We start from the raw sequence: 18103 nt of genomic DNA, 5'->3' as shown, positions 1-18103 counted from the left end.
AATCATGTTGAGAAAATAAGTATTGCTGCTTGATACTAACATTGGCTACGCTTTACTGAGATTCTAACCAGCTTCACTACAACTCTGCCTATTAACATCTTGACTGCATGAAGCTTATACGTGACTGCACTATAAGATCTCAGAGCTACTAAAAGCAAAGTTTCTCTGCACGTGTACTAATATCGTCTGAACTGACAACATAATTAAAAGCCTCTCTACTCGCTATAACTTTCCTTTGGCTGGCTTTTGAATGTATGGCTGAACCAAATCAGCGTTATATGACACATACTGTCGAATATAGAATGTTGTTTTATTGGGAAAATGCATTAAGTTACTAAATAACGTTGTTATTATTATGCATCTACAGAGAGCCATTCCTTTGACCACTTAGATCCCTTATTTCAATACTGCCCAGGATTGAATTCTCCTTGTTTGGATCACTGTGAGCAGTTGGGTGTAGTGAGCCAAAGTTGAGGCTATCCCTACAGTAAGATATATATCGAAATGCTTGCTTAGTCTATGACCTTAGTATTTGATTGTATCCTGCTTCTGTCATAAGTGCCTTTTTAGGTCTCTTAGATCCCAATATCATAACCTGCCCAGGCTATACCTCTCTTGAAGGGGTTCTGTGTGCAGCAGGGTGTAGAGGCTTTATACAGGTACTTTCAACAGAACTTAATTGGCAGTTTTTGTGTAATATTTCTTGGATGTGTACCCCTGACCGGTCAGGTTAATATACTAACTCTAATGTTTTTATAGGAAGCATATTTAATTGCTACCTGCATCTAATGATATATTGCTATTAATACAACATAGTGTTTTGTGTTTTGTTTCTTGGGTGATGGTGTTCGTTCAGTGGGAAGTGCTCCCTTTCCACTACTAAATAAACCACATTTTTTGAAACTTATTGATCGCTTTGAGCTTACTTTACAAAAGAGTGCTGAAATCCCTGTCTTTTTTACTAGGATTACATTCCTGGTCTTTCCTTTTTTTTCAACCCATGTAAAATTAATATAAGGGTCTGCACCACATTGACTTTATGTACGAACATATTACTGTTCGATACTGATATACAGAAGCTCTATTACAGCAGTTGCGTCCCCTCTGTCCTTTTCCACATATATATATATATGAAATTGGTATAGGGAATTAAAAATTCACACGGTTATCATCTACATTTTTTTATTTAGCCCTTGAAGGTTAACAATATGTCTTTTAATTTTTATACACAAATACATATGTGAAATCTTTATAAATAACAGAATTACAGCTTAACACATCAGGATACATAAATCTAATTAATATTAATAAAATTTAGAACTTAGCCATATTTCACTAAATTTATATAAAGATTGAGAATTACAGAACCCCAGATTGCTATAGGCGACCCCTTCATTACCCATTTCTTTCAATATATATATAAATTGCCAATGTCTTCTTCTTTAAGCATACTTTTTAAAGCACAACTGCTTATTTTGATTTTAAAAATAATAAGTATTGTTTGCAAAAATTAGTTTTATAAAACACTAACTGCACCCTTGTTTTTCCTTCTTTTCTCTGCCCCTTATGGTTTGAGTCCTGCATCCGAGTGATGTATAGAGGGGTCCCACCCTCTTTAGTCATCATTGTTGCTGCACACTCTCAAGTCAGAGTATTGTATGCGCATACGCTGTATGTAAATGTGTACTCATCCAAGTAAACAGCGGATCAAGAGATAAAATGAGCAAGCTCCCATCAACTGAATCATAGTGCAAAAACTCAAGGACACAATTTTATTTTAAAGGTATAACTAAAAGTTTTATGTATGTGTAATAATTAGTATTTAATGCAAATCTGAAATGTCACTATAAGGATATTTAAACACTGATACTTTAATAAAGTTTATTTCATGTAATTAGCAAGAGTCCATGAGCTAGTGAAGTATGGGATATACATTCCTACCAGGAGGGGCAAAGTTTCCCAAACCTTAAAATGCCTATAAATACACCCCTCACCACACCCACAAATCAGTTTTACAAACTTTGCCTCCTATGGAGGTGGTGAAGTAAGTTTGTGCTAGATTCTACGTTGATATGCGCTCCGCAGCAAGTTGGAGCCCGGTTTTCCTCTCAGTGTGCAGTGAATGTCAGAGGGATGTGAGGAGAGTATTGCCTATTTGAATGCAGTGATCTCCTTCTACGGGGTCTATTTCATAGGTTCTCTGTTATCGGTCGTAGAAATTCATCTCTTACCTCCTTTTTCAGATCGACGATATACTCTTATATATACCATTACCTCTGCTGATTCTCGTTTCAGTACTGGTTTGGCTTTCTACAACATGTAGACGAGTGTCCTGGGGTAAGTAAGTCTTATTTTCTGTGACACTCTAAGCTATGGTTGGGCGCTTTTTTTATAAAGTTCTAAATATATGTATTCAAACATTTATTTGCCTTGACTCAGGATGTTCAACATTCCTTATTTTCAGACAGTCAGTTTCATATTTGGGATAATGCATTTGAATCAATCATTTTTTCTTACCTTAAAAAATTTGACTTTTTCCCTGTGGGCTGTTAGGCTCGCGGGGGCTGAAAATGCTTAATTTTATTGCGTCATTCTTGGTGCAGACTTTTTTGGCCCAAAATTTTTTTCTGTTTCCGGTGTCATACGTGTCGCCGGAAGTTGAGTCATTTTTTGACGTTCTTTTGCGCCAAAAATGTCGGCGTTCTGGATGTGGCGTCATTTTTGGCGCCAAAACCATTTAGGCGCCAAATAATGTGGGCGTCTTATTTGGCGCTAAAAAAAAATGGGCGTCGCTTTTGTCTCCACATTATTTAAGTCTCATTTTTCATTGCTTCTGGTTGCTAGAAGCTTGTTCTTTGGCATTTTTTTCCCATTCCTGAAACTGTCATTTAAGGAATTTGATCAATTTTGCTTTATATGTTGTTTTTTCTCTTACATATTGCAAGATGTCTCATGTTGCATCTGAGTCAGAAGATACTTCAGGAAAATCGCTGCCTGGTGCTGGAACTACAAAAGCTAAGTGTATCTGCTGTAAACTTTTGGTAGCTGTTCCTCCAGCTGTTGTTTGTATTAAATGTCATGACAAACTTGTTAATGCAGAAAATATTTCCTTTAGTAAAATACCATTACCTGTTGCAGTTCCATCAACATCTAATGTTCAGAGTGTTCCTGATAACATAAGAGATTTTGTTTCTGAATCTATTAAGAAGGCTATGTCTGTTATTCCTCCTTCTAGTAAACATAAAAAGTCTTTTAAAACTTCTCTTTATCCAGATGAATTTTTAAATGAACATCATCATTCTGATTCTAATGATTCTTCTGGTTCAGAGGATTCTGTTTCAGAGGTTGATGCTGATAAATCTTCATATTTATTTAAAATGGAATTTATTCGTTCTTTACTTAAAGAAGTCCTAATTGCATTAGAAATTGAGGATTCTGGTCCTCTTGATACTAAATCTAAACGTTTAGACAAGGTCTTTAAATCTCCTGTAGTTATTCCAGAAGTTTTTCCTGTTCCTGGTGCTATTTCTGAAGTAATTTCCAGGGAATGGAATAAATTGGGTAATTCATTTACTCCTTCTAAACGTTTTAAGCAATTATATCCTGTGCCGTCTGACAGATTAGAGTTTTGGGACAAAATCCCTAAAGTTGATGGGGCTATCTCTACCCTTGCTAAACGTACTACTATTCCTACGGCAGATGGTACTTCCTTTAAGGATCCTTTAGATAGGAAAATTGAATCCTTTCTAAGAAAAGCTTATATGTGTTCAGGTAATCTTCTTAGACCTGCTATATCTTTGGCGGAAACTTTAGCGCAACAAGTAACAGATCATGATTCTCATAACATTATTATTCTTCTTCAACATGCTAATAATTTTATCTGTGATGCCATTTTTGATATTATCAGAGTTGATGTCAGGTTTATGTGTCTAGCTATTTTAGCTAGAAGAGCTTTATGGCTTAAAACTTGGAATGCTCTAAATCGACTCTACTTTCCTTTTCTTTCCAGGGTAATAAATTATTTGGTTCTCAGTTGGATTCTATTATCTCAACTGTTACTGGTGGGAAAGGAACTTTTTTACCACAGGATAAAAAATCTAAGGGTAAAAACAGGGCTAATAATCGTTTTCGTTCCTTTCGTTTCAACAAAGAACAAAAGCCTGATCCTTCATCCTCAGGAGCAGTTTCTGTTTGGAAACCATCTCCAGTCTGGAATAAATCCAAGCCTTCTAGAAAAGCAAAGCCAGCTTCTAAGTCCACATGAAGGTGCGGCCCTCATTCCAGCTCAGCTGGTAGGGGGCAGATTACGTTTTTTCAAAGAAATTTGGATCAATTCTGTTCACAATCTTTGGATTCAGAACATTATTTCAGAAGGGTACAGAATTGGTTTCAAGATGAGACCTCCTGCAAAGAGATTTTTTCTTTCCCGTGTCCCAGTAAACCCAGCAAAAGCTCAAGCATTTCTGAAATGTGTTTCAGATCTAGAGTTGGCTGGAGTAATTATGCCAGTTCCAGTTCTGGAACAGGGGCTGGGGTTTTATTCGAATCTCTTCATTGTACCAAAGAAGGAGAATTCCTTCAGACCAGTTCTGGATCTCAAAATATTGAATTGTTATGTAAGGATACCAACATTCAAAATGGTAACTGTAACTGCCTTTTATTCAGCAAGGGCATTATTTGTCTACAATAGATTTACAGGGTGCATATCTGCATATTCCGATTCATCCAGCTCACTATCAGTTTCTGAGATTCTCTTTCCTAGACAAGCATTACCAGTTTGTGGCTCTGCCGTTTGGCCTAGCAACAGCTCCAAGAATTTTTACAAAGGTTCTCGGTGCCCTTCTATCTGTAATCAGAGAACAGGGTATTGTGGTATTTCCTTATTTGGACGATATCTTGGTACTTGCTTAGTCTTCACATTTAGCAGAATTTCATACGAATTGACTTTTGTTGTTTCTTCAAAATCATGGTTGGAGGATCAATTCACTAAAAAGTTCATTGATTCCTCAGACAAGGGTAACCTTTTTGGGTTTCCAGATAGATTCAGTGTCCATGACTCTGTCTTTGACAGACAAGAGACGTCTAAAATTGATTTCAGCTTGTCAAAACCTTCAGTCACAATCATTCCCTTCGGTAGCCTTATGCATGGAAATTCTAGGTCTTATGACTGCTGCATCGGACGCGATCCCCTTTGCTCGTTTTCACATGCGACCTCTTCAGCTCTGTATGCTGAACCAATGGTGCAGGGATTACACAAAGATATCTCAATTAATATCTTTAAAACCGATTGTACGACACTCTCTGACGTGGTGGACAGATCACCATCATTTAATTCAGGGGGCTTCTTTTGTTCTTCCGACCTGGACTGTAATTTCAACAGATGCAAGTCTTACAGGTTGGGGAGCTGTGTGGGGGTCTCTGACAGCACAAGGGGTTTGGGAATCTCAGGAGGTGAGATTACCGATCAATATTTTGGAACTCCGTGCAATTTTCAGAGCTCTTCAGTCTTGGCCTCTTCTGAAGAGAGAATCGTTCATTTGTTTTCAGACAGACAATGTCACAACTGTGGCATACATCAATCATCAAGGAGGGACTCACAGTCCTCTGGCTATGAAAGAAGTATCTCGAATTCTGGTTTGGGCGGAATCCAGCTCCTGTCTAATCTCTGCGGTTCATATTCCAGGAATAGACAATTGGGAAGCAGATTATCTCAGTCGCCAAACGTTGCATCCGGGCGAATGGTCTCTTCACCCAGAGGTATTTCTTCAGATTGTTCAAATGTAGGAACTTCCAGAAATAGATCTGATGGCTTCTCATCTAAACAAGAAACTTCCCAGGTATCTGTCCAGATCCCGGGATCCTCAGGCGGAGGCAGTGGATGCATTATCATTTCCTTGGAAGTATCATCCTGCCTATATCTTTCCGCCTCTAGTTCTTCTTCCAAGAGTAATCTCCAAGATTCTGAAGGAATGCTCGTTTGTTCTGCTGGTAGCTCCAGCATGGCCTCACAGGTTTTGGTATGCGGATCTTGTCCGGATGGCCTCTTGCCAACCGTGGACTCTTCCGTTAAGACCAGACCTTCTGTCGCAAGGTCCTTTTTTCCATCAGGATCTCAAATCCTTAAATTTAAAGGTATGGAGATTGAACGCTTGATTCTTGGTCAAAGAGGTTTCTCTGACTCTGTGATTAATACTATGTTACAGGCTCGTAAATCTGTATCTAGAGAGATATATTATAGAGTCTGGAAGACTTATATTTCTTGGTGTCTTTCTCATCATTTTTCCTGGCATTCTTTTAGAATTCCGAGAATTTTACAGTTTCTTCAGGATGGTTTAGATAAAGGTTTGTCCGCAAGTTCCTTGAAAGGTCAAATCTCTGCTCTTTCTGTTCTTTTTCACAGAAAGATTGCTAATCTTCCTGATATTCATTGTTTTGTACAAGCCTTGGTTCGTATAAAACCTGTCATTAAGTCAATTTCTTGAATTTGGTTCTGGGGGCTCTTCAAGCTCCTCCATTTGAACCTATGCATTCATTAGACATTAAATTACTTTCTTGGAAAGTTTTGTTCCTTTTGGCCATCTCTTCTGCCAGAAGAGTCTCTGAATTGTCTGCTCTTTCTTGTGAGTCTCCTTTTCTGATTTTTCATCAGGATAAGGCAATGTTGCGAACTTCTTTTGAATTTTTACCTAAGGTTGTGAATTCCAACAACATTAGTAGAGAAATTGTAGTTCCTTCATTATGTCCTAATCCTAAGAATTCTAAGGAGAAATCATTGCATTCTTTGGATGTTGTTAGAGCTTTGAAATATTATGTTGAAGCTACTAAGACTTTCTGAAAGACTTCTAGTCTATTTGTCATCTTTTCCGGTTCTAGAAAAGGCCAGAAAGCTTCTGCCATTTCTTTGGCATCTTGGTTGAAATCTTTAATTCATCATGCTTATGTTGAGTCGGGTAAAACTCTGCCTCAGAGGATTACAGCTCATTCTACTAGGTCAGTTTCTACTTCCTGGGCGTTTAGGAATGAAGCTTCGGTTGATCAAATTTGCAAAGCAGTAACTTGGTCTTCTTTGCATACTTTTACTAAATTCTACCATTTTGATGTGTTTTCTTCTTCTGAAGCAGTTTTTGGTAGAAAAGTACTTCAGGCAGCTGTTTCAGTTTGAATCTTCTGCTTATGTTTTCATTTAAACTTTATTTTGGGTGTGGATTATTTTCAGCAGGAATTGGCTGTCTTTATTTTATCCCTCCCTCTCTAGTGACTCTTGCGTGGAAAGATCCACATCTTGGGTAGTCATTATCCCATACGTCACTAGCTCATGGACTCTTGCTAATTACATGAAAGAAAACATAATTTATGTAAGAACTTACCTGATAAATTCATTTCTTTCATATTAGCAAGAGTCCATGAGGCCCACCCTTTTTTTGTGGTGGTTATGATTTTTTTGTATAAAGCACAATTATTCCAATTCCTTATTTTTTATGCTTTCGCACTTTTTTCTTATCACCCCACTTCTTGGCTATTCGTTAAACTGATTTGTGGGTGTGGTGAGGGGTGTATTTATAGGCATTTTAAGGTTTGGGAAACTTTGCCCCTCCTGGTAGAAATGTATATCCCATACGTCACTAGCTCATGGACTCTTGCTAATATGAAAGAAATGAATTTATCAGGTAAGTTCTTACATAAATTATGTTTTTTGGACGTGCAGAGAATTCAACTGCTAGATTGGTAGATTTCCAAGGGAAAAAGTGAATCAAAAAAGAATCTCCAATTCAGGGCTAGATTACAAGTGCAGCCAGCGATATTAGCGCTCCACTTTGTGATACCAGCACACGATAACTCGCAATCACGTTCGCATTGCTAGAAGGCATTGTGCTCATGAGACCTCGCTTCACAGACAGCATCAGCACCTTGTACAGCAAAGGGGGGTAAGTAGTGCACCAATGGGCAGCATTTTTAAATACATATGTATGTGTTTATGTATATATGTGTGTTTATATATAAATATACTCACCGGCCACATTATTAGGTACACCTCGCTAGTACCGGGTTGGCCCCCCTTTTGCCTTCAGAACTGCCTTAATTCTTCATGGCATAGGTTCAACAAGGTGTTAGAAACATTCCTCAGGCTTTTTGGCCCATATTGACATAATAGCATCACGCAGTTGCTGCATATTTGTCGGCTGCACATCCATGATGCAAATCACCCATTCCACCACATCCCAAAGGTGCTTTATTGGATTGAGATCTGGTGACTGCGGAGGCCATTGAAGTACAGTGAACTCATTGTCATGCTTAAGAAACCAATTTGAGATGATTTGAGCTTTCTGACATGGTGAATTATCCTGCTGGAAGTAGCCATCAAAAGATGGGTACACTGTAGTCATAAAGCGATGGACATGGTCAGCAACAATACTCAGGTAGGCCATGGAAAACGATGCTCAATTGGTACTAAGGGGCCCAACGTGTGCCAAGAAAATATCCCCCACACCATTAGACCACCAGCCTGTACCGTTGATACAAGGCAGGATGGATCCATGCTTTCATGTTGTTTACATCAAATTCTGACCCTACATCTGAATGTTGCTGCTGAAATCGAGACTCATCAGACCAGGCAACATTTTTCCAATCTTCTATTGCCCAATTTTGGTGAGCCTGTGCGAATTGTAGCCTCAGTTTCCTGTTCTTTGCTGACAGGAGTGGCACCCGGTGTGGTCTTCTGCTGCTGTAGCCCATTTGTTTCAAGGTTCGACGTGTTGTGCATTCAGAGATGGTATTCATACCTTGGATGTAACGAGTGGTTGTTTGAGTTACTGTTGCCCTGCTATCATCTTGAACCAGTCTGCCCATTCTCTTCTAACCTCTGACATCAACAAGGCATTTTAATCCACACAACTGCCGTTTACTGTATATTTTCTCTTTTTCTGACCATTCAATGTAAAACCTAGAGATGGTTGTGTGTGAAAATCCCAGTAGTTCAGCAGTTTTTGAAATACTCAGACCAGCTCGCCTGGCACCAACAACCATGCCACGTTCAAAGTCACTTAAATACCCTTTCTTCTCCATTCTAATGCTTGGATTCACAAGTCAGCAAGTGGTCTTCACCACGTCTAGATGCCTAAAAACATTGAGTTGCTGCCATGTGATTGGCTGATTAGCAATTTGTGTTACCAACCAATTAAAGGGGCACTACGACATAAATAAAAAAATAATGGATAATAGTACGTTGTGTACTATTGACTGACAGCGATGAAAACTTAGGGTAAATGCCTACTTGCAGGTAATATCACTTGTATTAACATTTAAAAAGAATGAACAATCAGACTTTACCATCAATTTAAAGGGACACTAAGCCCAATTTTTTTCTTTTGTGATTCAGATAGAGCATGCAATTTTAAGTAACTTTCTAATTTACTCATATTATAAATTTTTCTTTCTACTCTTGTTATCTTTATTTAAAAAATAAGTCATCTAAGCTCCTTTTTTTGTTCAGAACTCTGGACAGCACTTTTTTATTGGTGGATTAATTTATCCACTAATCAGCAAGGACAACCCAGGTTGTTCACCAAAAATGGGCCGGCATCTAAACTTACATTCTTGCATTTCAAATAAAGATACCAAGAGAATGAAGAAAAATTGATAATAGGAGTAAATTAGAAAGTTGCTTAAAATGTCATGCTCTATCTAAATCATGAAAGAAACAATTTGGGTTCAGTGTCTCTTTAATATGACTAGGAGCAGATTTTTTTTTTTAATTTGAATGATGCTGTTGTCTACAGTTCTGTTCTGTTCATTGTGTTTATTTAATTGTCCTGTTTGGTATTGATTACAAACTGACCAATTAATTTACATTCAGATGAACCAGAACCACACATTCTAGAATCCCTGGAGTGCATGTGCAGGACAGCTGTGTCAAATAAAAGTTTTAGATCTCTGCACTTATGAGGAATTTATAAATTAATAGTTTCCAGTTAACCATATTACTGCCATACATCTTCTCTGCAATTGGTATGTTTGATATATTATTTTGTAATGGCTAAAGCAATGGCATTATCAGAAGTTCTGTAATCATACCATTTTCCTGTATATTTATGGTCTCTTTATTTTTCCAAGCAATCTTTTTACATGACATGGCCAATAGCAGGGAGATGGGCAAAAATCCTTATTGTGTGTCTTGCCCTGTGCCACTCAAATGCATCTGCCACATAGAATATCACCAATATCCATGCGTTGGGAAAGCTTCCCTTAAACCTGAACCTTTTCTAATTTGAAGCTGCTCTGTAAATAAGTATGGTATACACTTTTTAAGGGTGTTTCTAATATTTGCTTTCTAATGTGGCCAACATATTAGTTGTAGAACAACTAGTGTTACAGTGATGGCAAATCCTAGCATTTGTGATTTACCAGTGGAACAAATAAAGCAGACTTTCAGTCATGAAGTATAAAATACTTCATGCTGAAAGGTCCTTTATTTGTTTGAAGCGCTCACCACACTGAGCTCATCAGGCAGCTTGTGGGCATCGTGCGGCCCATGACCTAATGTTTTGCAACCCACGACACCTCTATGAAAACTAATAATTATAATATGCTTATTGCTTAAAGAGCAAGCGTGCTTACTCTTAGGGTTGCGCATACGTGCAGCTCTCCATTACAATGACTGTATCCCTTTTGTTCTGGCATTGCGATTCACTTGTATAGTGAGCAGCTGCACTATGGTAGCGAGATCATTAAAACCCCTGAAACTTTAACGAGCCTCATTGGATTTATTTGACACATGCAGCACTTCTTTATATTTGTTTAATACTATGATTTCACGCATCATTTTTTCCCATTTCTTTTCATAATTTTCTCTCGAACTAAAATCACATACTTTATATTTCATAAATAAATATTTTATATATATTTATTTTATCTGGGAGAGCAACTAGATGGAGCGTGTGTGTCACCTTAGCATTAGAGCACCTTTCATAAAGCCAAAGTAAGTTAGGGGTTACAGAACACAATCTTTTAAAATATACTGTTATAGAAAACTTAACTGCTTTATTTAGCAATGGCAAGATATGTAGGTAGTGTGCGGCCCAAGCGAGCTGCACTTGTATGGAAAATGGCCCACAACTCAAATGAGTTTAATACCCCTGCTCAATCTGAATCGTGAAAGAAAATATTTGGGTTTCATTTCACTTTAACTATTCTCTTGTAGCACTTATTTGAATATTTTTTTTTTGTTTGTTTGTTTTATTGAGAAGCCTCTAGCTATTTTCTTGTTTTGGCTGTTGTTTATTGCAATTATTTTGACAGTATTTGAATAAACATTTTGCTTCATAATATATATATTTTAATAATCCTAGATAGTGTCTTCAGTTGTTAACAGCATATATGGTGAAGCTCTGCATAAAAAAAATAGTTTGGAAGGGTAAAATACGGAAAATATTAAAATAAATAAATAATAAATAAAAAAACCAACAACTATAAACTGGGTACTGGCAGACAGCTGCTAGTACCTAAAGATAGCGGACACCATTAGGAGGAGGTTAGAGAACTGTTTGGTAGGGATCAGGGAGGTGGGAAGTGTCAGGTGCAAGGGTAATCCTTGTAGTAAAATACTATTACCTTTACCAGCTAGCTAATTAACCCCTTCACTGCTGGGAATTTCAGAAGTGTGGTGTACAGCTGCAATTAGCGGACTTCTAATTGCAAAAAAATGATTTGCAAAGTTATGCATGTCATTAAAGGTTCTCTGGGGTCCCCTTTTTTCAGAAATAGCAATCACCTAGATAACATGATCCATACCGCCATCTGAGAGCAGTAGTTATGGATTTTATGTAACAAAAATGTTTCACAAAACTCATAACTAAAATGTTACAAAGTACACTAACACCTATAAACTACCTATTAACCCCTAAACCGCCGCCCTCCCGCATCGCAAACACTATATTAAACCAATTAACCCCTAATCTGCTGCCCACCCACATTGCCACTATTTAATAAACCTATTAACCCCTAATCTGCTGTCCACCCACATCGCCAATACTATTTTAATATATTAACCCCTAAACCGCCGCTCCCTGACATTGCCACCACTATAATAAAGTTATTAACCCCTATTCCGCAGCTGCCTGACATGGCTTCCACTAAATAAAGTTATTAACCCCTAAACCTCCGGCCTCCCACATCTCCGCCACTAAACCTATTAACCCATAAACCGCCGGCCCCCCACATTGCAAAACACTAAATTAAACTATTAGCCCCTAAACCTAACATCCCCCTAACTTTAAATTAAAATTACAAAATAACTATCTTTAAATAAATAAAAACTTACCTGTGAAATAAATATAAACCTAACTTTAAACTATAAATTAACCTAACATAACTAATCTAATAAAATAAAAAATACTACCAATTAAAATATCTAAATAACAAATTTAAAAAAACCTAACACTTCGAAAAAAATTAAAAAAAAAAATCTAAATTACAACTAAAAAAAAACCAAATCCTACGAAAAAATGTGTGCGGGTAAAATTTTCGACCAATTTGGGTCGTCAGAATTTCATTCATCGGCACATTCAGTTCGGCCGAATATTTGGATATGAATTTTGTTTAAATTAGAGCCCTTTGGACATAGCAGCCAGCAGTTCCCTGAGGATTTGGCACTGATGGATGATGACCACCACAAAGCAGGAAGGGCAGGGGCAGGAATGGCAGCAGAGTAACTGAACTAGGTAGGAAGGCATGATACATAAACCTCAAAAATACATCTCTAGGGGAGGAGGAGGGCGGCAAACACGTGCCTAGAACCCCTTGGACACATCAGCCAGCAGTTCCCTGAGGATTTGGCATTGACGGATAATGACACACAGAAAAGGGAGGGCAGGAGTGGCGGCAGCAGAAGCCTGACAATACATAAACCTCAAATATACACCTCCAGGGTAGAAGGAGGAGGAGGTACAAAAAAAAAAACAAATGAAAAGTGTGCACTACCACATCAGCAGTAGCAAATAATGAATTGATAGATTTAATATACTTTACTCAAAGCCATGTATCACATAAAAAATACCATGCTAAAAATATACACAAAACCTCCGGTGGTATATTATAAAACACATTCATAAAGCTTTCAATTAAATGTCCTCTTTGGGAAATAATGGTCCAATTTAAAAGTCAGTAGTTAAGGACTGGGACTATACAATATCAGGATATAAGGTCAGTTCCAGACTTCACCTTATCAGACAGGTTTCCATTTAAAACTCAGAGTTGCATGGTCAGAACCAAAGCTTGTTACCAGCAGATGAAGAATCACCCAGTACACCTCCCCACACTTATCAGTCTTTTCTTGACTGCCTCTTATGCAGCAACACTCGATTGTGCTGGTGTCCATAGGTGTTTTTGGTTCATAGGTTTTACCACTTCAGTGTTCAAGCCTCAGTCTCTCACTTTCGGCTGATTTTGTGTGTGGTGGTCACGTGGGGCCGATCAGCCAATAGGATTCTCTTTTATCCATGTGTTATTTTACTCCTGTTTAAGTTACTCAGTCTAATCAGGAATTAATTAGCGCTCTGTTATTTGAATTGTGGAACTAATCTTTCATACAACGTGCATCTACGCTTTTCAGCCGTGTTTTGAGATATACCTTCCTCTTTTTTGAATATTTAGAAGAAAGAATAAGGCAAACACATGCCTCGAGCCCCTTGGACACACCAGCCAGACGAACACGTATCTGTTCTAAAACAAACACAAATATTGGTACTGTAATTGGTTTGGTTTATTTACTGATATCTTATTTTTTTTCCAATTTTGCATGCTCCTAGATTGCTTTATTCTTAAAACATTGAGGAATATGTTAAATTGTAACTCAAATAAATATTCCTCTAAAAATACAATATATATGAAAAAGGAGTAAATTTATATGTGTGACTGATTGCACTTTCTATGACACCACCAGTCATGTAAACTAATGCATACTATGGAGTTTATTTGGCAGGTCTTTATGGTTTTTAAACATGTTTTTTTTTATTGATCTATTTCTAAAAAAAAGAAAAAAAAAGAAGAAAAAAAAAGCTTGCTATACACACATTTTTCTACTGTCCTCCAAGCACAGCAATGCATGTCAGAACAAGCTTGGGCACTTATCTGCTGCTTCTGCCAATATACCTAGTTCCTGATAAATGAATCAGCGCAAGTGACAGAAAAATATGTGGAAATCCATGAACTATACTAAAGGGCAAAATGTTATACAACCGTCTGCAGCCCAATGGTTGTTTACAGATGCGCAATTTAAAGTGACAGTAAAACACCTTGAGACAAATATAAAATATAATTGTGTGTAGTAAAAACAGCTTCCAATATATTTTCATTATTTATTTTTCTCCCTTTTTCTTTAACAAGTCTGAAAATTGTTGCTTTTTGAACTCCTCAAAGAGTACATGGTAGGCTTCACAAGCCTAACCCTGTCCCATATCTGCTCCTAATTGGCCTCAGTATGGTGGCTAGTTGTGTCTACTTCAGTAACAAATCTTGATTGGCTCTTCCAAATAAGGCAAGCGGTAGAGTTTGATTGAGGAAAAAGAAATGCAACAAATAAGGTGATAATGCAATACAAAGCATTACACACTCTTATATCTTGTTAAAGGGATAAAAAGGTAAAAATTGATATGTGCATGGGTGCATTTCAATGAGAAATAGAATATTTATTTGCAATTTACTTCAATTAGAAAAAAAGCTTCTAGTAAAAGATATTACTGTTTTTATGCGGCATACACACATATCTTGTGAGGGCCTGTGTACCACTATGAAAACATCACACCTTTATAAAAGTATAACAGAATAAAACTACGGACTGATGAGTAGAATAGAGGAGATGCAAAACAATAATATTAAAACATAATGCAATAAAAGCAATCAAAGAAAGAAAACTAAACTAACTAGTATCTGTGATAATAACAGTAAAAGATTCCACGGTCAGGCTGCTCCACTTCCAATCGTATATGCAATGATAGTAGATATTCTAGAAAATACAAGAAACAAGGAGACGCCACATAGCGTAATCTTGTAATATTCATATATGTGAAGTTCAAAGAAGAAACTCACACTTTATGATGGCACCAAAAACAATGATGCAATAAGTGCAGGCTGGTATTCAGTCTCCAGCTGATTGACACTCCGGTGAACTTCTTCCTGTTAATAGTGTACTGCAAACAACTTGTTTTCTTGCAAAATAAGGAACTTAAAAATTCTCAGTGTATCCTGCAGGGAGATAAGGGAGCTACCATTATAAAACTTTAGTTTGAGTGTCACATGATTTTTGCAGCAAAAGTCCTCAACTGAGCATAGGCAGTCCAACAAGCTCTCTACCTAGGTAGGAATGCACGCTCCCAAGTCTGTAAAAGGCATACATGCACAGTAGCTCTCCATCAGCTCCAATGTAAACAATGAATCACGAGATTTATTGTTTACTTCAGCAGTGGATGCAATCAAGTGTGCTGCATTATTGAGAGAGCGTGATTTCCCTGTATTAACGAGTGTGTTTTTAAATTGAATTAAATTAATGAGTGAATATAATATTTAATGACCTTAGATAATAAAAAAGTACATAAATCATACAATTTTCAAACCTGTGTAATTTTTTGGTATGTATAGAGAGTGTGACTACCCCTATCTAATGAGCAAACTTACTTTTCTGCAAATAATAGCACCAAAGCACTATTTCTATTATCCGCTGCTTACAAGTGACGTAAGCAGGGATTTCCTTTCTATGCCTATAGAGCATGCGTGAGACATACACGTGCACAGAGTCTTTGGAGAAAAAATTAGCGCATGCTTATTTTCTTTTTTAGTTTAATGCCCAATGGCATATGATGCTATTAATTACTTACAGAAAACTTCATAAAAAAAAAAAAAAGTCGTATTGGAGACTGGCAGAGGAACATGCAAATAAATATACATGCCAGAGAATCTATAACATTGTCATTATGCAAAAAATAAAAATGTCATGAATAAATGTTATGTTTAAATTTAGCGAGTATTTACATACTTGTGTGCAGGTTAGTGAAGTTTACCATCACTTTAAAAGTGATTGCACAGGCGGCCTTTGGTTTTGAAGAAATGGTTTTCTGACATGGTGTCATCCAAGCCTTTGCAAATTTTAATGATAACTTTTTTCATAAGTCTGTGAGCCATTACTCCTGGGGTTCAACTCCTGGCCACTAGGAGGAGGCAAAATATTCTGAAAGCTCTAAGAGCACTTAATTCCTTCCATCTCTTTGGTATTCCAGTCTTATATTTGTCTCCACATGAGCTGCTACTTGGACAGAGGGGAGATTGGCATATTGAGTAGTGAAATAATCACTCCTAGTGAGGAGTTAGTCACAAGTCTGCTACATGTGTCTCGGGGACTGGTCGGTCCATTAGCCTTCTCCAGCTGGGTCATCTATATACTCTAAACACAGGTCCTTTGCTTTTATGTTTACAGTCCTGGATGGATTCTTTGCTGGAAATTGTCTTTTCTGTATCTGGTTAGCACAGTAGAGTTGGTACATCTTAAGGTAAGTGAATCAAGGGGGTACCTACAGTCCACTGGTTATGCAGCAAGTGTCCAAAATTCTGTTTTGGACAGAGATGAATCAATGCTCCCTGTCAGGAGTTCACATTTCAGGAGTGAACAATTAGGAAGCAGATTATCTCAGCCATAAATTGGTCCATCCAGGAGAGTGGCCTCTCCATTAGGACATCTTTGATCATTTAATAATCATATGGAGTCTACAGGAAATATATCTGAAGGCCTCCCATTTTATTCACAATCTTCTAAAGCATTGTGCAAGATCAAGAGATCCACAGGCTCAAATGATAGATACCTTGCTGTGTTCATGGAATATTCATCTAGTGTACCTGTTTCCTCCTACTTCAAAGAGTATTTGCTTGAATCAAACAGGAGTCAGCTTCCGTAATCTTGATGGCACCAGCCGGGCTCCACAGAACATGGTATGCGGATCTAGGGCAGATTTCATCTTCTCCTCAATAGCTTCTTTTTCTAAAACTAAAGCTATTATCTCCAGGGCTTCGTATCCATCAGGATCTCAAATCTCTAAGTTTAATGGCATGGAGGTTAAACACCTAGTTTTAATACATAGATGTTTTTTCCGATTCAGTCATTAACACACTGATTGGTAGAAAAGTGTCTGATAAATAGGAACTGCCAGAAAATTGTCCCACCCATTCCATAACTTGGACTGTAACATGGTATTAATCCCACATGTTATGAAGCCCTATGAACTATCATCATATTACAAAAGAAAACATAATATATGCTTACCTGATTAAATTATTTTCTTTTGGAATGAAATAATCTATCAGATAAGCATAAATTATTTTTTTTCTGTTCCCGAGGCTCCTATTAAAATAATCCAGAGAGTGAACAAAGCCTGGTGTTCTCTTTTAATCCATCCTATAAATTTAACAGATTGTAACCTTTACCGACTTCTAATGTAGAGCTTTGGGAAGCCTTTCCATCGGAGTATAATGTTATTTTGTGTTAGCCAAATGCACTACTACATTTTTCAGGTGGAAGATTTTCAAAATAGTTTGAAACTTTTTAAGTTGACCAGTGAACTTATCTGGAGATACTTACTTGAAATAATAAGTCAAAAGAACAATTTAAGGAAAGTTACGAGAATAAGTAAAATCATATTATCACTAACCAATCAGAGGACCGTAAAAAAGATTGACAGCTATACCACCCAATTGGATTGCTAGAATATTGAGCAATACAGGATATGGAAAATTCGCCACACATATACAAAGGATATCATTACCATAATCACAATGATGTCAGTATAAGTATTATTAACTGCAGGAAAAAGAAAATAGTAAATAAATTGTGTAAAGGACTCGATATCTGCCACTCATCACTGCCGGCAAAATGCATCAGTGGCGTCTCTGCTCTCTATTTTTTAACTTTCAAATGCTTAATCTCTGAATAATTTAAAATAACCTTTAGAGGCAATTTGGTAACTTTAACTTAAATGTTACTCTCCGGATCTGCTAATGATTAATTCACAGCCAGTATATAAAATAATTTGATGGCTATTATTGTGTAAACTATATGGATCCTGGA

The sequence above is a fragment of the Bombina bombina genome, chromosome 1 (assembly GCF_027579735.1).
Source record: "Bombina bombina isolate aBomBom1 chromosome 1, aBomBom1.pri, whole genome shotgun sequence".
NCBI lineage: Eukaryota > Metazoa > Chordata > Amphibia > Anura > Bombinatoridae > Bombina > Bombina bombina.
Note: the sequence above shows the minus strand (reverse complement) of the source record.